Source organism: Pseudophryne corroboree, chromosome 9, assembly GCF_028390025.1.
Source record: "Pseudophryne corroboree isolate aPseCor3 chromosome 9, aPseCor3.hap2, whole genome shotgun sequence".
NCBI lineage: Eukaryota > Metazoa > Chordata > Amphibia > Anura > Myobatrachidae > Pseudophryne > Pseudophryne corroboree.
This window is the reverse complement of record NC_086452.1, coordinates 302,574,952-302,593,991: the sequence shown is the minus strand read 5'-3', so window position 1 is coordinate 302,593,991 and position 19,040 is coordinate 302,574,952. Positions and strand designations below refer to the sequence as shown.

At 40.9% G+C, this 19,040-nt stretch overlaps 12 non-coding genes and 65 pseudogenes across 12 annotated transcripts; all 77 read right to left on the bottom strand.

The window, feature by feature from the left end:
- Positions 1-101: 101 nt before the first annotated feature.
- On the bottom strand, positions 102-220 carry LOC134960401 (5S ribosomal RNA). Its single transcript, XR_010187751.1, has one exon. It is a non-coding gene; the product is annotated as a 5S ribosomal RNA (ribosomal RNA).
- Positions 221-327: 107 nt separating this feature from the next.
- LOC134958914 (5S ribosomal RNA) lies at positions 328-446 on the bottom strand (annotated as a pseudogene).
- Positions 447-553: 107 nt separating this feature from the next.
- Positions 554-672, bottom strand: LOC134963612 (5S ribosomal RNA; annotated as a pseudogene).
- Positions 673-779: 107 nt separating this feature from the next.
- On the bottom strand, positions 780-898 carry LOC134963780 (5S ribosomal RNA; annotated as a pseudogene).
- A 107-nt stretch (positions 899-1,005) lies between these two features.
- LOC134960265 (5S ribosomal RNA) lies at positions 1,006-1,124 on the bottom strand (annotated as a pseudogene).
- A 107-nt stretch (positions 1,125-1,231) lies between these two features.
- On the bottom strand, positions 1,232-1,350 carry LOC134960117 (5S ribosomal RNA). Its single transcript, XR_010187701.1, has one exon. It is a non-coding gene; the product is annotated as a 5S ribosomal RNA (ribosomal RNA).
- A 107-nt stretch (positions 1,351-1,457) lies between these two features.
- On the bottom strand, positions 1,458-1,576 carry LOC134962602 (5S ribosomal RNA; annotated as a pseudogene).
- A 333-nt stretch (positions 1,577-1,909) lies between these two features.
- On the bottom strand, positions 1,910-2,028 carry LOC134963779 (5S ribosomal RNA; annotated as a pseudogene).
- A 107-nt stretch (positions 2,029-2,135) lies between these two features.
- Positions 2,136-2,254, bottom strand: LOC134959985 (5S ribosomal RNA; annotated as a pseudogene).
- Positions 2,255-2,361: 107 nt separating this feature from the next.
- On the bottom strand, positions 2,362-2,480 carry LOC134961837 (5S ribosomal RNA; annotated as a pseudogene).
- Positions 2,481-2,587: 107 nt separating this feature from the next.
- LOC134962745 (5S ribosomal RNA) lies at positions 2,588-2,706 on the bottom strand (annotated as a pseudogene).
- A 333-nt stretch (positions 2,707-3,039) lies between these two features.
- On the bottom strand, positions 3,040-3,158 carry LOC134962989 (5S ribosomal RNA; annotated as a pseudogene).
- Positions 3,159-3,265: 107 nt separating this feature from the next.
- LOC134962713 (5S ribosomal RNA) lies at positions 3,266-3,384 on the bottom strand (annotated as a pseudogene).
- A 107-nt stretch (positions 3,385-3,491) lies between these two features.
- On the bottom strand, positions 3,492-3,610 carry LOC134961696 (5S ribosomal RNA; annotated as a pseudogene).
- A 107-nt stretch (positions 3,611-3,717) lies between these two features.
- Positions 3,718-3,836, bottom strand: LOC134962234 (5S ribosomal RNA; annotated as a pseudogene).
- Positions 3,837-3,943: 107 nt separating this feature from the next.
- On the bottom strand, positions 3,944-4,062 carry LOC134960424 (5S ribosomal RNA; annotated as a pseudogene).
- A 107-nt stretch (positions 4,063-4,169) lies between these two features.
- LOC134959984 (5S ribosomal RNA) lies at positions 4,170-4,288 on the bottom strand (annotated as a pseudogene).
- Positions 4,289-4,395: 107 nt separating this feature from the next.
- On the bottom strand, positions 4,396-4,514 carry LOC134963431 (5S ribosomal RNA). Its single transcript, XR_010188122.1, has one exon. It is a non-coding gene; the product is annotated as a 5S ribosomal RNA (ribosomal RNA).
- A 107-nt stretch (positions 4,515-4,621) lies between these two features.
- LOC134963627 (5S ribosomal RNA) lies at positions 4,622-4,740 on the bottom strand (annotated as a pseudogene).
- A 107-nt stretch (positions 4,741-4,847) lies between these two features.
- Positions 4,848-4,966, bottom strand: LOC134961695 (5S ribosomal RNA; annotated as a pseudogene).
- Positions 4,967-5,073: 107 nt separating this feature from the next.
- On the bottom strand, positions 5,074-5,192 carry LOC134963832 (5S ribosomal RNA; annotated as a pseudogene).
- Positions 5,193-5,299: 107 nt separating this feature from the next.
- Positions 5,300-5,418, bottom strand: LOC134963078 (5S ribosomal RNA; annotated as a pseudogene).
- Positions 5,419-5,525: 107 nt separating this feature from the next.
- Positions 5,526-5,644, bottom strand: LOC134962030 (5S ribosomal RNA; annotated as a pseudogene).
- Positions 5,645-5,977: 333 nt separating this feature from the next.
- LOC134962233 (5S ribosomal RNA) lies at positions 5,978-6,096 on the bottom strand (annotated as a pseudogene).
- Positions 6,097-6,203: 107 nt separating this feature from the next.
- On the bottom strand, positions 6,204-6,322 carry LOC134964540 (5S ribosomal RNA; annotated as a pseudogene).
- Positions 6,323-6,429: 107 nt separating this feature from the next.
- LOC134959764 (5S ribosomal RNA) lies at positions 6,430-6,548 on the bottom strand (annotated as a pseudogene).
- Positions 6,549-6,655: 107 nt separating this feature from the next.
- On the bottom strand, positions 6,656-6,774 carry LOC134960987 (5S ribosomal RNA; annotated as a pseudogene).
- Positions 6,775-6,881: 107 nt separating this feature from the next.
- Positions 6,882-7,000, bottom strand: LOC134963475 (5S ribosomal RNA; annotated as a pseudogene).
- A 107-nt stretch (positions 7,001-7,107) lies between these two features.
- Positions 7,108-7,226, bottom strand: LOC134964354 (5S ribosomal RNA; annotated as a pseudogene).
- A 107-nt stretch (positions 7,227-7,333) lies between these two features.
- LOC134960992 (5S ribosomal RNA) lies at positions 7,334-7,452 on the bottom strand (annotated as a pseudogene).
- A 107-nt stretch (positions 7,453-7,559) lies between these two features.
- Positions 7,560-7,678, bottom strand: LOC134960081 (5S ribosomal RNA). The gene has a single exon (XR_010187695.1). It is a non-coding gene; the product is annotated as a 5S ribosomal RNA (ribosomal RNA).
- Positions 7,679-7,785: 107 nt separating this feature from the next.
- On the bottom strand, positions 7,786-7,904 carry LOC134960194 (5S ribosomal RNA; annotated as a pseudogene).
- A 107-nt stretch (positions 7,905-8,011) lies between these two features.
- LOC134962492 (5S ribosomal RNA) lies at positions 8,012-8,130 on the bottom strand (annotated as a pseudogene).
- A 107-nt stretch (positions 8,131-8,237) lies between these two features.
- LOC134960387 (5S ribosomal RNA) lies at positions 8,238-8,356 on the bottom strand. Its single transcript, XR_010187749.1, has one exon. It is a non-coding gene; the product is annotated as a 5S ribosomal RNA (ribosomal RNA).
- Positions 8,357-8,463: 107 nt separating this feature from the next.
- LOC134958913 (5S ribosomal RNA) lies at positions 8,464-8,582 on the bottom strand (annotated as a pseudogene).
- Positions 8,583-8,689: 107 nt separating this feature from the next.
- LOC134963611 (5S ribosomal RNA) lies at positions 8,690-8,808 on the bottom strand (annotated as a pseudogene).
- Positions 8,809-8,915: 107 nt separating this feature from the next.
- LOC134961761 (5S ribosomal RNA) lies at positions 8,916-9,034 on the bottom strand (annotated as a pseudogene).
- Positions 9,035-9,141: 107 nt separating this feature from the next.
- On the bottom strand, positions 9,142-9,260 carry LOC134964872 (5S ribosomal RNA; annotated as a pseudogene).
- Positions 9,261-9,367: 107 nt separating this feature from the next.
- On the bottom strand, positions 9,368-9,486 carry LOC134959663 (5S ribosomal RNA; annotated as a pseudogene).
- A 107-nt stretch (positions 9,487-9,593) lies between these two features.
- Positions 9,594-9,712, bottom strand: LOC134961493 (5S ribosomal RNA; annotated as a pseudogene).
- A 108-nt stretch (positions 9,713-9,820) lies between these two features.
- On the bottom strand, positions 9,821-9,939 carry LOC134963419 (5S ribosomal RNA). Its single transcript, XR_010188121.1, has one exon. It is a non-coding gene; the product is annotated as a 5S ribosomal RNA (ribosomal RNA).
- Positions 9,940-10,046: 107 nt separating this feature from the next.
- LOC134962059 (5S ribosomal RNA) lies at positions 10,047-10,165 on the bottom strand (annotated as a pseudogene).
- Positions 10,166-10,272: 107 nt separating this feature from the next.
- On the bottom strand, positions 10,273-10,391 carry LOC134958927 (5S ribosomal RNA; annotated as a pseudogene).
- A 107-nt stretch (positions 10,392-10,498) lies between these two features.
- Positions 10,499-10,617, bottom strand: LOC134964265 (5S ribosomal RNA; annotated as a pseudogene).
- Positions 10,618-10,724: 107 nt separating this feature from the next.
- Positions 10,725-10,843, bottom strand: LOC134964997 (5S ribosomal RNA; annotated as a pseudogene).
- Positions 10,844-10,950: 107 nt separating this feature from the next.
- LOC134961693 (5S ribosomal RNA) lies at positions 10,951-11,069 on the bottom strand (annotated as a pseudogene).
- A 107-nt stretch (positions 11,070-11,176) lies between these two features.
- On the bottom strand, positions 11,177-11,295 carry LOC134962913 (5S ribosomal RNA; annotated as a pseudogene).
- A 107-nt stretch (positions 11,296-11,402) lies between these two features.
- Positions 11,403-11,521, bottom strand: LOC134963586 (5S ribosomal RNA; annotated as a pseudogene).
- Positions 11,522-11,628: 107 nt separating this feature from the next.
- Positions 11,629-11,747, bottom strand: LOC134963735 (5S ribosomal RNA; annotated as a pseudogene).
- Positions 11,748-11,855: 108 nt separating this feature from the next.
- Positions 11,856-11,974, bottom strand: LOC134963077 (5S ribosomal RNA; annotated as a pseudogene).
- Positions 11,975-12,081: 107 nt separating this feature from the next.
- Positions 12,082-12,200, bottom strand: LOC134961400 (5S ribosomal RNA). Its single transcript, XR_010187901.1, has one exon. It is a non-coding gene; the product is annotated as a 5S ribosomal RNA (ribosomal RNA).
- A 107-nt stretch (positions 12,201-12,307) lies between these two features.
- Positions 12,308-12,426, bottom strand: LOC134958912 (5S ribosomal RNA; annotated as a pseudogene).
- Positions 12,427-12,533: 107 nt separating this feature from the next.
- Positions 12,534-12,652, bottom strand: LOC134963690 (5S ribosomal RNA; annotated as a pseudogene).
- A 107-nt stretch (positions 12,653-12,759) lies between these two features.
- LOC134964099 (5S ribosomal RNA) lies at positions 12,760-12,878 on the bottom strand (annotated as a pseudogene).
- A 107-nt stretch (positions 12,879-12,985) lies between these two features.
- LOC134963676 (5S ribosomal RNA) lies at positions 12,986-13,104 on the bottom strand. The gene has a single exon (XR_010188145.1). It is a non-coding gene; the product is annotated as a 5S ribosomal RNA (ribosomal RNA).
- A 107-nt stretch (positions 13,105-13,211) lies between these two features.
- Positions 13,212-13,330, bottom strand: LOC134962349 (5S ribosomal RNA; annotated as a pseudogene).
- A 107-nt stretch (positions 13,331-13,437) lies between these two features.
- Positions 13,438-13,556, bottom strand: LOC134963366 (5S ribosomal RNA; annotated as a pseudogene).
- A 107-nt stretch (positions 13,557-13,663) lies between these two features.
- LOC134964598 (5S ribosomal RNA) lies at positions 13,664-13,782 on the bottom strand (annotated as a pseudogene).
- Positions 13,783-13,889: 107 nt separating this feature from the next.
- Positions 13,890-14,008, bottom strand: LOC134960770 (5S ribosomal RNA; annotated as a pseudogene).
- A 333-nt stretch (positions 14,009-14,341) lies between these two features.
- LOC134964433 (5S ribosomal RNA) lies at positions 14,342-14,460 on the bottom strand (annotated as a pseudogene).
- Positions 14,461-14,567: 107 nt separating this feature from the next.
- Positions 14,568-14,686, bottom strand: LOC134961644 (5S ribosomal RNA; annotated as a pseudogene).
- Positions 14,687-14,793: 107 nt separating this feature from the next.
- LOC134963166 (5S ribosomal RNA) lies at positions 14,794-14,912 on the bottom strand. Its single transcript, XR_010188098.1, has one exon. It is a non-coding gene; the product is annotated as a 5S ribosomal RNA (ribosomal RNA).
- A 107-nt stretch (positions 14,913-15,019) lies between these two features.
- LOC134962601 (5S ribosomal RNA) lies at positions 15,020-15,138 on the bottom strand (annotated as a pseudogene).
- A 333-nt stretch (positions 15,139-15,471) lies between these two features.
- Positions 15,472-15,590, bottom strand: LOC134960720 (5S ribosomal RNA). The gene has a single exon (XR_010187806.1). It is a non-coding gene; the product is annotated as a 5S ribosomal RNA (ribosomal RNA).
- Positions 15,591-15,697: 107 nt separating this feature from the next.
- LOC134964856 (5S ribosomal RNA) lies at positions 15,698-15,816 on the bottom strand (annotated as a pseudogene).
- Positions 15,817-15,923: 107 nt separating this feature from the next.
- On the bottom strand, positions 15,924-16,042 carry LOC134963610 (5S ribosomal RNA; annotated as a pseudogene).
- A 107-nt stretch (positions 16,043-16,149) lies between these two features.
- LOC134961760 (5S ribosomal RNA) lies at positions 16,150-16,268 on the bottom strand (annotated as a pseudogene).
- A 333-nt stretch (positions 16,269-16,601) lies between these two features.
- Positions 16,602-16,720, bottom strand: LOC134964502 (5S ribosomal RNA). The gene has a single exon (XR_010188221.1). It is a non-coding gene; the product is annotated as a 5S ribosomal RNA (ribosomal RNA).
- Positions 16,721-16,827: 107 nt separating this feature from the next.
- LOC134961492 (5S ribosomal RNA) lies at positions 16,828-16,946 on the bottom strand (annotated as a pseudogene).
- A 107-nt stretch (positions 16,947-17,053) lies between these two features.
- LOC134960550 (5S ribosomal RNA) lies at positions 17,054-17,172 on the bottom strand (annotated as a pseudogene).
- Positions 17,173-17,279: 107 nt separating this feature from the next.
- LOC134961798 (5S ribosomal RNA) lies at positions 17,280-17,398 on the bottom strand (annotated as a pseudogene).
- Positions 17,399-17,731: 333 nt separating this feature from the next.
- LOC134964702 (5S ribosomal RNA) lies at positions 17,732-17,850 on the bottom strand (annotated as a pseudogene).
- A 107-nt stretch (positions 17,851-17,957) lies between these two features.
- LOC134963625 (5S ribosomal RNA) lies at positions 17,958-18,076 on the bottom strand (annotated as a pseudogene).
- A 107-nt stretch (positions 18,077-18,183) lies between these two features.
- Positions 18,184-18,302, bottom strand: LOC134961692 (5S ribosomal RNA; annotated as a pseudogene).
- Positions 18,303-18,409: 107 nt separating this feature from the next.
- LOC134962232 (5S ribosomal RNA) lies at positions 18,410-18,528 on the bottom strand (annotated as a pseudogene).
- A 107-nt stretch (positions 18,529-18,635) lies between these two features.
- On the bottom strand, positions 18,636-18,754 carry LOC134964157 (5S ribosomal RNA; annotated as a pseudogene).
- Positions 18,755-18,861: 107 nt separating this feature from the next.
- LOC134961387 (5S ribosomal RNA) lies at positions 18,862-18,980 on the bottom strand. The gene has a single exon (XR_010187899.1). It is a non-coding gene; the product is annotated as a 5S ribosomal RNA (ribosomal RNA).
- Between the last annotated feature and the right edge of the window lie 60 nt (positions 18,981-19,040).

Here is a 19,040-nt window from a genome sequence, read left to right as displayed (position 1 = left end):
TGCGGTTTCTGTTAGAACTTTTCTACTTCTAGCTACTGGTACATAAATAAATTAGTTTGAAAATGGAATGCTTCAACAGAATGGTGTTGGCAGTATAAAAATACCTACAGCACCTTTTATTCCCAGGTGGTCTCCCATCCAAGTACTAACCAGGCCCAACACTGCTTAGCTTCCAAAATCAGATGAGATTGGGTGTATCCAGTGTGGTGTGGCTGTAGGTGAGCTTTGTAGTTTCTGTTAGAACTTTTCTACTTCCATCTACTGGTACATAAATGAATAAGTTTGAAAATGGAATGCATCAACAGAACGGTATTGGCATTATAAAAATACCTACAGCACCTTGTAATGCCAGATGGTCTCCCATCCAAGTACTAACCAGGCCCAACACTTCTTAGCTTCCAAGATTAGATGAGTTTGGGCGTATCCAGTGTGGTGTGGCTGAAAATAATCTTTGTGGTTTCTGTCAGAACTTTTCTACTTCTAACTACTGGTAAATAAATGAAAAAGTTTGAAAATGGAATGCATCAACAGAACGGTGTTGGCAGTATAAAAATACCTACATCACTTCGTATTCCCAGGTGGTCTCCCATCCAAGTACTAACCAGGCCCAACACTGCTTAGCTTCCAAGGTCAGATGATATTAGGCAGATCCAGTGTGGTGTGGCTGTAGATGAGCTTTGCGGTTTCTGTTAGAACTTTTCTACTTCTAACTACTGGTACATAAATGAACAGGTGTGAAAATGGAATGCATCAACAGAACGGGGTTGGCAGTATAAAAATATCTGCAGCACCTTGCATTCCCAGGTGGTTTCCCATCCAAATACTAACCAGGCCCAGCTCTGCTGAGTTTCCAAGATCAGATGAGATTGGGCGTATCCAGTGTGGTGTGGCTGTAGATGAACTTTGCGGTTTCTGTTAGAACTTTTCTACTTTTAGCTACTGGTACATAAATGAATAAGTTTGAAAATGGAATGCATCAACAGAACGGTGTTGGCAGTATAAAAATAACTACAGCACCTTGTATTGCCAGGTGGTCTCCCATCCAAGTACTAACCAGGACCAACACTGCTTAGCTTCCAAGATCAGATGAGATTGGGCGTATCCAGTGTGGTGTGGCTGTAGATGAGCTTTGAGGTTTCTATTAGAACTTTTCTACTTCTAACTACTGGTACATAAAGGAATAGGATTGAAATTGGAATGCATCAACAGAACGGTGTTGGCAGTATAAAAATACCTACAGCACCTTGTATTCCCAGGAGGTCTCCCATCCAAGTACTAACCAGGCCCAACACTGCTTAGCTTCAAAGATCAGATGAGATTGGGTGTATCCAGTGTGGTGTGGCTGTAGATGAGCTTTGTGGTTTCTGTTAGAACTTTTCTACTTCTAGCTACTGGTACATAAATGAATAAGTTTGAAAATGGAATGCATCAACAGAACGGTGTTGGCAGTATAAAAATACCTGCAGCACCTTGTATTCCCAGGTGGTCTCCCATCAAAGTACTAACCAGTCCCAATACTGCTTAGCTTCCAAGATCAGATAAGATTGGGCGTATCCAGTGTGGTGTGGCTGTAGATGAGCTTTGTAGTTTCTGTTAGAACTTTTCTACTTCTAACTACTGGTACATAAATGAATAAGTTTGAAAATGGAATGCATCAACAGAACGGTATTGGCAGTATAAAAATACCTACAGCACCGTGTAATGCCAGGTGGTCTCCCATCCAAGTACTAACCAGGCCCAACACTTCTTAGCTTTCAATATTATATGAGTTTGGGCGTATCCAGTGTGGTGTGGCTGAAGATAATTTTTGTGGTTTCTGTCAGAACTTTTCTACTTCTAACTACTGGTAAATAATTGAAAAAGTTTGAAAATGGAATGCATCAACAGAACGGAGTTGGCAGTATAAAAATATCTGCAGCACCTTGCATTCCCAGGTGGTTTCCCATCCAAATACTAACCAGGCCCAGCTCTGCTGAGTTTCCAAGATCAGATGAGATTGGGCGTATCCAGTGTGGTGTGGCTGTAGATGAACTTTGCGGTTTCTGTTAGAACTTTTCTACTTCTAGCTACTGGTACATAAATGAATAAGTTTGAAAATGGAATGCATCAACAGAACGGTGTTGGCAGTATAAAAATACCTACAGCACCTTGTATTGCCAGGTGGTCTCCCATCCAAGTACTAACCAGGACCAACACTGCTTAGCTTCCAAGATCAGATGAGATTGGGCGTATCCAGTGTGGTGTGGCTGTAGATGAGTTTTGTAGTTTCTGTTAGAACTTTTCTACTTCTAACTACTGGTACATAAATGAATAAGTTTGAAAATGGAATGCATCAACAGAACGGTGTTGGCAGTATAAAAATACCTCCAGCACCTCATATTCCCAGGTGGTCTCCCACCAAAGTACTAAACAGGCCCAACACTGCTTAGCTTCCAAGATCAGATGAGATTGTTCGTATCCAGTGTGGTGTGGCTGTAGATGAGCTTTGTGGTTTCTGTTAGAACTTTTCTACTTCTAACTACTGGTACATAAATGAATACGTTTGAAAATGTAATGCATCAACAGAATGGTCTTGGCAGTATAAAAACACTTACAGCACCTTGTATTCCCAGGTGGTTTCCCATCCGAGTACTATCCAGGCCCAACACTTCTGAGCTTCCAAGATCATATGAGATTGGGCGTATCCAGTGTGGTGTGGCTGTAGATGAGCTTTGTGTTTTCTGTTAGAACTTTTCTACTTCTAGCTACTGGTACATAAATGAATAAGTTTGAAAATGGAATGCATCAACAGAACGGTGTTGGCAGTATAAAAATACCTACATCACTTTGTATTCCCAGGTTGTCTCCCATCCAACTACTAACCAGGCTCAACACTGCTTAGCTTCCAAGGTCAGATGATATTAGGCAGATCCAGTGTGGTGTGGCTGTAGATGAGCTTTGCGGTTTCTGTTAGAACTTTTATACTTCTAACTACTGGTACATAAATGAACAGGTTTGAAAAAGGAATGTATCAACAGAACGGAGTTGGCAGTATAAAAATATCTGCAGCACCTTGCATTCCCAGGTGGTTTCCCATCCAAATACTTACCAGGCCCAGCATTGCTTAGTTTCCAAGATCAGATGAGATTGGGCGTATCCAGTGTGGTGTGGCTGTAGATGAACTTTGCGGTTTCTGTTAGAACTTTTCTACTTTTAGCTACTGGCACATAAATGAATAAGTTTGAAAATGGAATGCATCAACAGAATGGTGTTGGCAGTATAAAAATACCTCCAGCACCTGGTATTCCCAGGTTGTCTCCCATCCAAGTACTAAACAGGCCCAACACTTCTTAGCTTCCAAGATCAGATGATATTGGGCGTATCCAGTGTGGTGTGGCTGTAGATGAGCTTTGTGATTTCTGTTAGAACTTTTCTACTTCTAACTACTGGTACATAAATGAATAAGATTAAAAATGGAATGCATCAAAAGAACGGTGTTGGCAGTATAAAAATATCTACAGCACCTCGTATTCCCAGGTTATCTCCCACCCAAGTACTAAACAGGCCCAACACTGCTTAGCTTCCAAGATCAGATGAGATTGTGTGTATCCAGTGTGGTGTGGCTGTATATGAGCTTTGTGGTTTCTGTTAGAACTTTTCTACTTCTAACTACTGGTAAATAAATGAAAAAGTTTGAAAATGGAATGCATCAACAGAACGGAGTTGGCAGTATAAAAATATCTGCAGCACCTTGCATTCCCAGGAGGTTTCCCATCCAAATACTAACCAGGCCCAGCACTGCTTAGTTTCCAAGATCAGATGAGATTGGGCGTATCCAGTGTGATGTGGCTGTAGATGAACTTTGCGGTTTCTGTTAGAACTTTTCTACTTCTAGCTACTGGTACATAAATAAATAAGTTTGAAAATGGAATGCTTCAACAGCATGGTGTTGGCAATATAAAAATACCTACAGCACCTTGTATTCCCAGGTGGCCTCCAATCCAAGTACTAACCAGGCCCAACACTGCTTAGCTTCCAAGATCAGATGAGACTGGGCGTATCCAGTGTGGTGTGGCTGTAGATGAGCTTTGTGGTTTCTGTTAGAACTTTTCTACTTCTAACGACTGGTACATAAATGAATAAGTTTTAAAATAGAATGCATCAACAGAACGGTGTTTGCAGTATAAAAATACCTACAGCACCTTGTATTGCCAGGTGGTCTCCCATCCAAGTACTAACCAGGACCAACACTGCTTAGCTTCCAAGATCAGATGAGATTGGGCGTATCCAGTGTGGTGTGGCTGTAGATGAGCTTTATGGTTTCTGTTAGAACTTTTCTACTTCTAAGTACTGGTACATAAATGAATAAGATTGAAAATGGAATGCATCAACAGAACAGTGTTGGCAGTATAAAAATACCTACAGCACCTTGTATTCCCAGGTGGTCTCCCATCCAAGTACTAACCAGGCCCAACACTGCTTAGTTTCCAAAATCAGATGAGATTGGGTGTATCCAGTGTGGTGTGGCTGTAGATGAGCTTTGTAGTTTCTGTTAGAACTTTTCTACTTCTAACTACTGGTACATAAATGAATAAGTTTGAAAATGGAATGCATCAACAGAATGGTGTTGGCAGTATAAAAATACCTCCAGCACCTTGTATTCCCAGGTTGTCTCCCATCCAAGTACTAACCAGGCCCAACACTTCTTAGCTTCCAAGATCAGATGATATTGGGCGTATCCAGTGTGGTGTGGCTGTAGATGAGCTTTGTGGTTTCTGTTAGAACTTTTCTACTTCTAACTACTGGTACATAAATGAATAAGATTAAAAATGGAATGCATCAACAGAACGGTGTTGGCAGTATAAAAATATCTACAGCACCTCGTATTCCCAGGTTATCTCCCACCCAAGTACTAAACAGGCCCAACACTGCTTAGCTTCCAAGATCAGATGAGATTGTGTGTATCCAGTGTGGTGTGGCTGTATATGAGCTTTGTGGTTTCTGTTAGAACTTTTCTACTTCTAACTACTGGTAAATAAATGAAAAAGTTTGAAAATGGAATGCATCAACAGAACAGAGTTGGCAGTATAAAAATATCTGCAGCACCTTGCATTCCCAGGAGGTTTCCCATCCAAATACTATCCAGGCCCAGCACTGCTTAGTTTCCAAGATTAGATGAGATTGGGCGTATCCAGTGTGATGTGGCTGTAGATGAGCTTTGCGGTTTCTGTTAGAACTTTTCTACTTCTAGCTACTGGTACATAAATAAATTAGTTTGAAAATGGAATGCTTCAACAGAATGGTGTTGGCAATATAAAAATACCTACAGCACCTTGTATTGCCAAGTGGTCTCCCATCCAAGTACTAACCAGGACCAACACTGCTTAGCTTCCAAGATCAGATGAGATTGGGCGTATCCAATGTTGTGTAGCTGTAGATGAGCTTTGTGGTTTCTGTTAGAACTTTTCTACTTCTAACTACTGGTACATAAATGAATAAGATTAAAAATGGAATGCATCAACAGAACAGTGTTGGCAGTATAAAAATACCTACAGCACCTTGTATTCCCAGGTGGTCTCCCATACAAGTACTAACCAGGCCCAACACTGCTTAGCTTCCAAAACCAGATAAGATTGGGTGTATCCAGTGTGGTGTGGCTTTAGATGAGCTTTGTAGTTTCTGTTAGAACTTTTCTACTTCTAACTACTGGTACATAAATGAATAAGTTTGAAAATGGAATGCATCAACAGAACGTTATTGGCAGTATAAAAATACCTACAGCACCTTGGAATGCCAGGTGGTCTCCCATCCAAGTACTAACCAGGCCCAACACTTCTTAGCTTCCAAAATTAGATGAGTTTGGGCGTATCCAGTGTTGTGTGGCTGAAGATAATTTTTGTGGTTTCTGTCAGAACTTTTCTACTTCTAACTACTGGTAAATAAATGAAAAAGTTTGAAAATGGAATGCATCAACAGAACGGAGTTGGCAGTATTAAAATATCTGCAGCACCTTGCATTCCCAGGAGGTTTCCCATCCAAATACTAACCAGGCCCAGCACTGCTTAGTTTCCAAGATCAGATGAGATTGGGCGTATCCAGTGTGATGTGGCTGTAGATGAGCTTTGCGGTTTCTGTTAGAACTTTTCTACTTCTAACTGCTGGTACATAAATAAAAAAGTTTGAAAATGGAATGCTTCAACAGAATGGTGTTGGCAATATAAAAATACCTACAGCACCTTGTATTGCCAGGTTGTCTCCCATCCAAGTACTAACCAGGACCAACACTGCTTAGCTTCCAAGATCAGATGAGATTGGGCGTATCCAATATTGTGTGGCTGTAGATGAGCTTTGTGGTTTCTGTTAGAACTTTTCTACTTCTAACTACTGGTACATAAATGAATAAGATTGAAAATGGAATGCATCAATAGAACAGTGTTGGCAGTATAAAAATACCTACAGCACCTTTTATTCCCAGGTGGTCTCCCATCCAAGTACTAACCAGGCCCAACACTGCTTAGCTTCCAAAATCAGATGAGATTGTGTGTATCCAGTGTGGTGTGGCTGTAGATGAGCTTTGTGGTTTCTGTTAGAACTTTTCTACTTCTAGCTACTGGTACATAAATAAATTAGTTTGAAAATGGAATGCTTCAACAGAATGGTGTTGGCAGTATAAAAATACCTACAGCACCTTTTATTCCCAGGTGGTTTCCCATCCAAGTACTAACCAGGCCCAACACTGCTTAGCTTCCAAAATCAGATGAAATTGTGTGTATCCAGTGTGGTGTGGCTGTAGATGAGCTTTGTGGTTTCTGTTAGAACTTTTCTACTTCTAACTACTGGTAAATAAATGAAAAAGTTTGAAAATGGAATGCATCAACAGAACGGAGTTGGCAGTATAAAAATATCTGCAGCACCTTGCATTCCCGGGAGGTTTCCCATCCAAATACTAACCAGGCCCAGCACTGCTTAGTTTCCAAGATCAGATGAGATTGGGCGTATCCAGTGTTGTGTGGCTGTAGATGAGCTTTGTAGTTTCTGTTAGAACTTTTCTACTTCTATCTACTGGTACATAAATGAATAAGTTTGAAAATGTAATGCATCAACAGAACGGTCTTGGCAGTATAAAAACACCTACAGCACCTTGTATTCCCAGGTGGTCTCCCATCCGAGTACTATCCAGGCACAACACTTCCGAGCTTCCAAGATCATATGAGATTGGGCGTATACAGTGTGGTGTGGCTGTAGATGAGCTTTGTGTTTTATGTTAAAACTTTTCTACTTCTAACTACTGGTAAATAAATGAAAAAGTTTGAAAATGGAATGCATCAACAGAACGGAGTTGGCAGTATAAAAATATCTGCAGCACCTTGCATTCCCAGGTGGTCTCCCATCCAAGTACTAACCAGGACCAACACTGCTTAGCTTCCAAGATCAGTTGAGATTGGGCATATCCAGTGTGGTGTGGCTGTAGATGAGCTTTGTGGTTTCTATTAGAACTTTTCTACTTCTAACTACTGGTACATAAATGTATAGGATTGAAATTGGAATGCATCAACAGAACGGTGTTGGCAGTATAAAAATACCTCCAGCACCTTGTATTCCCAGGTGGTCTCCCATCCAAGTACTAACCTGGCCCAACACTGCTTAGCTTCCAAGATCAGATGAGATTGGGTGTATCCAGTGTGGTGTGGCTGTAGATGAGCTTTGTGGTTTCTGTTAGAACTTTTCTACTTCTAACTACTGGTACATAAATGAATAAGTTTGAAAATGGAATGCATCAACAGAACGGTGTTGGCAGTATAAAAATACCTACAGCACCTCGTATTCCCAGGTGGTCTCCCACCAAAGTACTAAACAGGCCCAACACTGCTTAGCTTCCAAGATCAGATGAGATTGTTCGTATCCAGTGTGGTGTGGCTGTAGATGAGCTTTGTGGTTTCTGTTAGAACTTTTCTACTTCTAACTACTGGTAAATAAATGAAAAAGTTTGAAAATGGAATGCATCAACAGAACGGAGTTGGCAGTATAAAAATATCTGCAGCACCGTGCATTCCCAGGAGGTTTCCCATCCAAATACTAACCAGGCCCAGCACTGCTTAGTTTCCAAGATCAGATGAGATTGGGCGTATCCAGTGTGATGTGGCTGTAGATGAGCTTTGCGGTTTCTGTTAGAACTTTTCTACTTCTAGCTACTGGTACATAAATAAATTAGTTTGAAAATGGAATGCTTCAACAGAATGGTGTTGGCAGTATAAAAATACCTACAGCACCTTTTATTCCCAGGTGGTCTCCCATCCAAGTACTAACCAGGCCCAACACTGCTTAGCTTCCAAAATCAGATGAGATTGGGTGTATCCAGTGTGGTGTGGCTGTAGGTGAGCTTTGTAGTTTCTGTTAGAACTTTTCTACTTCCATCTACTGGTACATAAATGAATAAGTTTGAAAATGGAATGCATCAACAGAACGGTATTGGCATTATAAAAATACCTACAGCACCTTGTAATGCCAGATGGTCTCCCATCCAAGTACTAACCAGGCCCAACACTTCTTAGCTTCCAAGATTAGATGAGTTTGGGCGTATCCAGTGTGGTGTGGCTGAAAATAATCTTTGTGGTTTCTGTCAGAACTTTTCTACTTCTAACTACTGGTAAATAAATGAAAAAGTTTGAAAATGGAATGCATCAACAGAACGGTGTTGGCAGTATAAAAATACCTACATCACTTCGTATTCCCAGGTGGTCTCCCATCCAAGTACTAACCAGGCCCAACACTGCTTAGCTTCCAAGGTCAGATGATATTAGGCAGATCCAGTGTGGTGTGGCTGTAGATGAGCTTTGCGGTTTCTGTTAGAACTTTTCTACTTCTAACTACTGGTACATAAATGAACAGGTGTGAAAATGGAATGCATCAACAGAACGGGGTTGGCAGTATAAAAATATCTGCAGCACCTTGCATTCCCAGGTGGTTTCCCATCCAAATACTTACCAGGCCCAGCACTGCTTAGTTTCCAAGATCAGATGAGATTGGGCGTATCCAGTGTGGTGTGGCTGTAGATGAACTTTGCGGTTTCTGTTAGAACTTTTCTACTTCTAACTACTGGTAAATAAATGAAAAAGTTTGAAAATGGAATGCATCAACAGAACGGAGTTGGCAGTATAAAAATATCTGCAGCACCTTTCATTCCCAGGAGGTTTCCCATCCAAATACCAACCAGGCCCGGCACTGCTTAGTTTCTAAGATCAGATGAGATTGGGCGTATCCAGTGTGATGTGGCTGTAGATGAGCTTTGCGGTTTCTGTTAGAACTTTTCTACTTCTAGCTACTGGTTCATAAACATATAAGTTTGAAAATGGAATGCATCAACAGAACGGTGTTGGCAGTAAAAAATTACCTACAGCACCTTGTATTTCCAGGTGGTCTCCCATCCAAGTACTAACCAGGCCCAACACTTCTTAGCTTCCAAGATCAGATGAGATTGGGCGTATCCAGTGTGGTGTGGCTGTAGATAAGTTTTGTGCTTTCTGTTAGTACTTTTCTACTTCTAACTACTGGTACATAAATGAATACGTTTGAAAATGTAATGCATCAACAGAATGGTCTTGGCAGTATAAAAACACCTACAGCACCTTGTATTCCCAGGTGGTCTCCCAACCGAGTACTATCCAGGCCCAACACTTCTGAGCTTCCAAGATCATATGAGATTGGGCGTATCCAGTGTGGTGTGGCTGTAGATGAGCTTTGTGGTTTCAATTTAGAACTTTTCTACTTCTAACTAATGGTATATAAATGAATAAGTTTGAAAATGGAATGCATCAACAGAACAGTGTTGGCAGTATAAAAATACCTACAGCACCTTGTATTCCCAGGTGGTCTCCCATCCAAGTACTAACCAGGCCCAACACTGCTTAGTTTCCAAAATCAGATGAGATTGGGTGTATCCAGTGTGGTGTGGCTGTAGATAAGCTTTGTAGTTTCTGTTAGAACTTTTCTACTTCTAACTACTGGTACATAAATGAATAAGTTTGAAAATGGAATGCATCAACAGAACGGTGTTGGCAGTATAAAAATACCTACAGCACCTCGTATTCCCAGGTTGTCTCCCACCAAAGTACTAAACAGGCCCAACACTGCTAGGCTTCCAAGATCAGATGAGATTGGGCGTATCCAGTGTGGTCTGGCTGTAGATGAACTTTGTGGTTTCTATTAGAACTTTTCTACTTCTAACTACTGGTACATAAATGAATAAGTTTGAAAATGGAATGCATCAACAGAACGGTGTTGGCAGTATAAAAATACCTACATCACTTTGTATTCCCAGGGTGTCTCCCATCCAAGTACTAACCAGGCCCAACACTGCTTAGCTTCCAAGGTCAGATGATATTAGGCAGATCCAGTGTGGTGTGGCTGTAGATGAGCTTTGCGTTTTCTGTTAGAACTTTTCTACTTCTAACTACTGGTACATAAATGAACAGGTTTGAAAATGGAATGTATCAACATAACGGAGTTGGCAGTATAAAAATATCTGCAGCACCTTGCATATCCAGGTGGTTTCCCATCCAAATACTTACCAGGCCCAGCATTGCTTAGTTTCCAAGATCAGATGAGATTGGGCGTATCCAGTGTGGTGTTGCTGTAGATGAACTTTGCGGTTTCTGTTAGAACTTTTCTACTTCTAGCTACTGGCACATAAATGAATAAGTTTGAAAATGGAATGCATCAACAGAATGGTGTTGGCAGTATAAAAATACCTCCAGCACCTTGTATTCCCAGGTTGTCTCCCATCCAAGTACTAACCAGGCCCAACACTTCTTAGCTTCGAAGATCAGATGATATTGGGCGTATCCAGTGTGGTGTAGCTGTAGATGAGCTTTGTGGTTTCTGTTAGAACTTTTCTACTTCTAACTACTGGTACATAAATGAATAAGATTAAAAATGGAATGCATCAACAGAACGGTGTTGGCAGTATAAAAATATCTACAGCACCTCGTATTCCCAGGTTATCTCCCACCCAAGTACTAAACAGGCCCAACACTGCTTAGCTTCCAAGATCAGATGAGATTGTGTGTATCCAGTGTGGTGTGGCTGTATATGAGCTTTGTGGTTTCTGTTAGAACTTTTCTACTTCTAACTACTGGTAAATAAATGAAAAAGTTTGAAAATGGAATGCATCAACAGAACGGAGTTGGCAGTATAAAAATATCTGCAGCACCTTGCATTCCCAGGAGGTTTCCCATCCAAATACTAACCAGGCCCAGCACTGCTTAGCTTCCAAGATCAGATGATATTGGGCGTATCCAGTGTGGTGCGGCTGTAGATGAGCTTTGTGGTTTCTGTTAGAACTTTTCTACTTCTAACTACTGGTACATAAATGAATAAGATTAAAAATGGAATGCATCAACAGAACGGTGTTGGCAGTATAAAAATATCTACAGCACCTCGTATTCCCAGGTTATCTCCCACCCAAGTACTAAACAGGCGCAACACTGCTTAGCTTCCAAGATCAGATGAGATTGTGTGTATCCAGTGTGGTGTGGCTGTATATGAGCTTTGTGGTTTCTGTTAGAACTTTTCTACTTCTAACTACTGGTAAATAAATGAAAAAGTTTGAAAATGGAATGCATCAACAGAACGGAGTTGGCAGTATAAAAATATCTGCAGCACCTTGCATTCCCAGGAGGTTTCCCATCCAAATACTAACCAGGCCAAGCACTGCTTAGTTTCCAAGATCAGATGAGATTGGGCGTATCCAGTGTGATGTGGCTGTAGATGAGCTTTGCGGTTTCTGTTAGAACTTTTCTACTTCTAACGACTGGTACATAAATGAATAAGTTTGAAAATGGAATGCTTCAACAGAATGGTGTTGGCAATATAAAAAATACCTACAGCACCTTGTATTGCCAAGTGGTCTCCCATCCAAGTACTAACCAGGACCAACACTGCTTAGCTTCCAAGATCAGATGAGATTGGGCGTATCCAATGTTGTGTAGCTGTAGATGAGCTTTGTGGTTTCTGTTAGAACTTTTCTACTTCTAACTACAGGTACATAAATGAATAAGATTAAAAATGGAATGCATCAACAGAACAGTGTTGGCAGTATAAAAATACCTACAGCACCTTGTATTCCCAGGTGGTCTCCCATACAAGTACTAACCAGGCCCAACACTGCTTAGCTTCCAAAATCAGATGAGATTGGGTGTATCCAGTGTGGTGTGGCTGTAGATGAGCTTTGTAGTTTCTGTTAGAACTTTTCTACTTCTAACTACTGGTACATAAATGAATAAGTTTGAAAATGGAATGCATCAACAGAACGGTATTGGCAGTATAAAAATACCTACAGCACCTTGGAATGCCAGGTGGTCTCCCATCCAAGTACTAACCAGGCCCAACACTTCTTAGCTTCCAAAATTAGATGAGTTTGGGCGTATCCAGTGTGGTGTGGCTGAAGATTATTTTTGTGGTTTCTGTCAGAACTTTTCTACTTCTAACTACTGGTAAATAAATGAAAAAGTTTGAAAATGGAATGCATCAACAGAACGGAGTTGGCAGTATTAAAATATCTGCAGCACCTTGCATTCCCAGGAGGTTTCTCATCCAAATACTAACCAGGCCCAGCACTGCTTAGTTTCCAAGATCAGATGAGATTGGGCGTATCCAGTGTGATGTGGCTGTAGATGAGCTTTGCGGTTTCTGTTAGAACTTTTCTACTTCTAACTGCTGGTACATAAATAAATAAGTTTGAAAATGGAATGCTTCAACAGAATGGTGTTGGCAATATAAAAATACCTACAGCACCTTGTATTGCCAGGTTGTCTCCCATCCAAGTACTAACCAGGACCAACACTGCTTAGCTTCCAAGATCAGATGAGATTGGGCGTATCCAATGTTGTGTGGCTGTAGATGAGCTTTGTGGTTTCTGTTAGAACTTTTCTACTTCTAACTACTGGTACATAAATGAATAAGATTGAAAATGGAATGCATCAATAGAACAGTGTTGGCAGTATAAAAATACCTACAGCACCTTTTATTCCCAGGTGGTCTCCCATCCAAGTACTAACCAGGCCCAACACTGCTTAGCTTCCAAAATCAGATGAGATTGGGTGTATCCAGTGTGGTGTGGCTGCAGATGAGCTTTGTGGTTTCTGTTAGAACTTTTCTACTTCTAGCTACTGGTACATAAATGAATAAGTTTGAAAATGGAATGCATCAACAGAACGGTGTTGGCAGTATAAAAATACCTACAGCACCTCGTATTCCCAGGGTGTCTCCCACCAAAGTACTAAACAGGCCCAACACTGCTTAGCTTCCAAGATCAGATGAGATTGTTCGTATCCAGTGTGGTGTGGCTGTAGATGAGCTTTGTGGTTTCTGTTAGAACTTTTCTACTTCTAACTACTGGTAAATAAATGAAAAAGTTTGAAAATGGAATGCATCAACAGAACGGAGTTGGCAGTATAAAAATATCTGCAGCACCTTGCATTCCCAGGAGGTTTCCCATCCAAATACTAACCAGGCCCAGCACTGCTTAGTTTCCAAGAACAGATGAGATTGGGCGTATCCAGTGTGATGTGGCTGTAGATGAGCTTTGCGGTTTCTGTTAGAACTTTTCTACTTCTAGCTACTGGTACATAAATAAATAAGTTTGAAAATGGAATGCTTCAACAGAATGGTGTTGGCAATATAAAAATACCTACAGCACCTTGTATTGCCAGGTGGTCTCCCATCCAAGTACTAACCAGGACCAACACTGCTTAGCTTCCAAGATCAGATGAGATTGGGCGTATCCAATGTTGTGTAGCCTTAGAAGAGCTTTGTGGTTTCTGTTAGAACTTTTCTACTTCTAACTACTGGTACATAAATGAATAAGATTGAAAATGGAATGCATCAACAGAACAGTGTTGGCAGTATAAAAATACCTACAGCACATTGTATTCCCAGGTGGTCTCCCATCCAAGTATTAACCAGGCCCAACACTGCTTAGCTTCCAAAATCAGATGAGATTGGGTGTATCCAGTGTGGTGTGGCTGTAGAATAGCTTTGTAGTTTCTGTTAGAACTTTTCTACTTCTAACTACTGGTACATAAATGAATAAGTTTGAAAATGGAATGCATCAACAGAACGGTATTGGCAGTATAAAAACACCTACAGCACCGTGTAATGCCAGGTGGTCTCCCATCCAAGTACTAACCATGCTCAACACTTCTTAGCTTGCAAGATTAGATGAGTTTGGGCGTATCCAGTGTGGTGTGGCTGAAGATCATTTCTGTGGTTTCTGTCAGAACTTTTCTACTTCTAACTACTGGTAAATAAATGAAAAAGTTTGAAAATGGAATGCATCAACAGAACGGAGTTGGCAGTATAAAAATTTCTGCAGCACCTTGCATTCCCAGGTGGTTTCCCATCCAAATACTAACCAGGCCCAGCTCTGCTGAGTTTCCAAGATCAGATGAGATTGGGCGTATCCAGTGTGGTGTGGCTGTAGATGAACTTTGCGGTTTCTGTTAGAACTTTTCTACTTTTAGCTACTGGTACATAAATGAATAAGTTTGAAAATGGAATGCATCAACAGAACGGTGTTGGCAGTATAAAAATAACTACAGCACCTTGTATTGCCAGGTGGTCTCCCATCCAAGTACTAACCAGGACCAACACTGCTTAGCTTCCAAGATCAGATTAGATTGGGCGTATCCAGTGTGGTGTGGCTGTAGATGAGCTTTGAGGTTTCTATTAGAACTTTTCTACTTCTAACTACTGGTACATAAAGGAATATGATTGAAATTGCAATGCATCAACAGAACGGTGTTGGCAGTATAAAAATACCTACAGCACCTTGTATTCCCAGGAGGTCTCCCATCCAAGTACTAACCAGGCCCAACACTGCTTAGCTTCCAAGATCAGATGAGATTGGGTGTATCCAGTGTGGTGTGGCTGTAGATGAGCTTTGTGGTTTCTGTTAGAACTTTTCTACTTCTAGCTACTGGTACATAAATGAATAAGTTTGAAAATGGAATGCATCAACAGAACGGTGTTGGCAGTATAAAAATACCTGCAGCACCTTGTATTCCCAGGTGGTCTCCCATCAAAGTACTAACCAGTCCCAATACTGCTTAGCTTCCAAGATCAGATAAGATTGGGCGTATCCAGTGTGGTGTGGCTGTAGATGAGCTTTGTAGTTTCTGTTAGAACTTTTCTACTTCTAACTACTGGTACATAAATGAATAAGTTTGAAAATGGAATGCATCAACAGAACGGTATTGGCAGTATAAAAATACCTACAGCACCGTGTAATGCCAGGTGGTCTCCCATCCAAGTACTAACCAGACCCAACACTTTTTAGCTTTCAAGATTATATGAGTTTGGGCGTATCCAGTGTGGTGTGGCTGAAGATAATTTTTGTGGTTTCTGTCAGAACTTTTCTACTTCTAACTACTGGTACATAAATAAATAAGTTTAAAAATGGAATGCTTCAACAGAATGGTGTTGGCAGTATAAAAATACCCACAGCACCTTGTATTCCCAGGTGGTCTCCCATCCAAGTACTAACCAGGCCCAACACTGCTTAGCTTCCAAAATCAGATGAGATTGGGTGTATCCAGTGTGGTGTGGCTGTAGATGAGCTTTGTAGTTTCTGTTAGAACTTTTCTACTTCTATCTACTGGTACATAAATGAATAAGTTTGAAAATGGAATGCATCAACAGAACGGTATTGGCATTATAAAAATACCTACAGCACCTTGTAATGCCAGATGGTCTCCCATCCAAGTACTAACCAGGCCCAACACTTCTTAGCTTCCAAGATTAGATGAGTTTGGGCGTATCCAGTGTGGTGTGGCTGAAGATAATCTTTGTGGTTTCTGTCAGAACTTTTCTACTTCTAACTACTGGTAAATAAATGAAAAAGTTTGAAAATGGAATGCATCAACAGAACGGTGTTGGCAGTATAAAAATACCTACATCACTTCGTATTCCCAGGTGGTCTCCCATCCAAGTACTAACCAGGCCCAACACTGCTTAGCTTCCAAGGTCAGATGATATTAGGCAGATCCAGTGTGGTGTGGCTGTAGATGAGCTTTGCGGTTTCTGTTAGAACTTTTCTACTTCTAACTACTGGTACATAAATGAACAGGTGTGAAAATGGAATGCATCAACAGAACGGGGTTGGCAGTATAAAAATATCTGCAGCACCTTGCATTCCCAGGTGGTTTCCCATCCAAATACTTACCAGGCCCAGCACTGCTTAGTTTCCAAGATCAGATGAGATTGGGCGTATCCAGTGTGGTGTGGCTGTAGATGAACTTTGCGGTTTCTGTTAGAACTTTTCTACTTCTAACTACTGGTAAATAAATGAAAAAGTTTGAAAATGGAATGCATCAACAGAACGGAGTTGGCAGTATAAAAATATCTGCAGCACCTTTCATTCCCAGGAGGTTTCCCATCCAAATAGCAACCAGGCCCAGCACTGCTTAGTTTCTAAGATCAGATGAGATTGGGCGTATCCAGTGTGATGTGGCTGTAGATGAGCTTTGCGGTTTCTGTTAGAACTTTTCTACTTCTAGCTACTGGTTCATAAACAAATAAGTTTGAAAATGGAATGCATCAACAGAACGGTGTTGACAGTAAAAAATTACCTACAGCACCTTGTATTCCCAGGTGGTCTCCCATCCAAGTACTAACCAGGCCCAACACTTCTTAGCTTCCAAGATCAGATGAGATTGGGCGTATCCAGTGTAGTGTGGCTGTAGATAAGTTTTGTGGTTTCTGTTAGTACTTTTCTACTTCTAACTACTGGTACATAAATGAATACGTTTGAAAATGTAATGCATCAACAGAATGGTCTTGGCAGTATAAAAACACCTACAGCACCTTGTATTCCCAGGTGGTCTCCCAACCGAGTACTATCCAGGCCCAACACTTCTGAGCTTCCAAGATCATATGAGATTGGGCGTATCCAGTGTGGTGTGGCTGTAGATGAGCTTTGTGTTTTCTGTCAGATCTTTTCTACTTTTAGCTACTGGTACATAAATGAATAAGTTTGAAAATGGAATGCATCAACAGAACGGTGTTGGTAGTATAAAAATACCGACAGCACCTTGTATTCCCAGGTGGTGTCCCATCCAAGTACTAACCAGGCCCAACACTGCTTAGTTTCCAAAATCAGATGAGATTGGGTGTATCCAGTGTGGTGTGGCTGTAGATGAGCTTTGTAGTTTCTGTTAGAACTTTTCTACTTCTAACTACTGGTACATAAATGAATAAGTTTGAAAATGGAATGCATCAACAGAACGGTGTTGGCAGTATAAAAATACCTACAGCACCTCGTATTCCCAGGTTGTCTCCCACCAAAGTACTAAACAGGCCCAACACTGCTAGGCTTCCAAGATCAGATGAGATTGGGCGCATCCAGTGTGGTCTGGCTGTAGATGAACTTTGTGGTTTCTATTAGAACTTTTCTACTTCTAACTACTGGTACATAAATGAATAAGTTTGAAAATGGAATGCATCAACAGAACGGTGTTGGCAGTATAAAAATACCTACATCACTTTGTATTCCCAGGTTGTCTCCCATCCAAATACTAACCAGGCCCAACACTGCTTAGCTTCCAAGGTCAGATGATATTAGGCAGATCCAGTGTGGTGTGGCTGTAGATGAGCTTTGCGTTTTCTGTTAGAACTTTTCTACTTCTAACTACTGGTACATAAATGAACAGGTTTGAAAATGGAATGTATCAACATAACGGAGTTGGCAGTATAAAAATATCTGCAGCACCTTGCATATCCAGGTGGTTTCCCATCCAAATACTTACCAGGCCCAGCATTGCTTAGTTTCCAAGATCAGCTGAGATTGGGCGTATCCAGTGTGGTGTGGCTGTAGATGAACTTTGCGGTTTCTGTTAGAACTTTTCTACTTCTAGCTACTGGCACATAAATGAATAAGTTTGAAAATGGAATGCATCAACAGAATGGTGTTGGCAGTATAAAAATACCTCCAGCACCTTGTATTCCCAGGTTGTCTCCCATCCAAGTACTAACCAGGCCCAACACTTCTTAGCTTCCAAGATCAGATGATATTGGGCGTATCCAGTGTGGTGTGGCTGTAGATGAGCTTTGTGGTTTCTGTTAGAACTTTTCTACTTCTAACTACTGGTACATAAATGAATAAGATTAAAAATGGAATGCATCAACAGAACGGTGTTGGCAGTATAAAAATATCTACAGCACCTCGTATTCCCAGGTTATCTCCCACCCAAGTACTAAACAGGCCCAACACTGCTTAGCTTCCAAGATCAGATGAGATTGTGTGTATCCAGTGTGGTGTGGCTGTATATGAGCTTTGTGGTTTCTGTTAGAACTTTTCTACTTCTAACTACTGGTAAATAAATGAAAAAGTTTAAAAATGGAATGCATCAACAGAACGGAGTTGGCAGTATAAAAATATCTGCAGCACCTTGCATTCCCAGGAGGTTTCCCATCCAAATACTAACCAGGCCCAGCACTGCTTAGTTTCCAAGATCAGATGAGATTGGGCGTATCCAGTGTGATGTGGCTGTAGATGAGCTTTGCGGTTTCTGTTAGAACTTTTCTACTTTTAGCTACTGGTACATAAATAAATAAGTTTGAAAATGGAATGCTTCAACAGAATGGTGTTGGCAATATAAAAATACCTACAGCACCTTGTATTGCCAAGTGGTCTCCCATCCAAGTACTAACCAGGACCAACACTGCTTAGCTTCTAAGATCAGATGAGATTGGGCGTATCCAATGTTGTGTAGCTGTAGATGAGCTTTGTGGTTTCTGTTAGAACTTTTCTACTTCTAGCTACTGGTACATAAATGAATAAGATTAAAAATGGAATGCATCAACAGAACAGTGTTGGCAGTATAAAAATACCTACAGCACCTTGTATTCCCAGGTGGTCTCCCATACAAGTACTAACCAGGCCCAACACTGCTTAGCTTCCAAAATCAGATGAGATTGGGTGTATCCAGTGTGGTGTGGCTGTAGATGAGCTTTGTAGTTTCTGTTAGAACTTTTCTACTTCTAACTACTGGTACATAAATGAATAA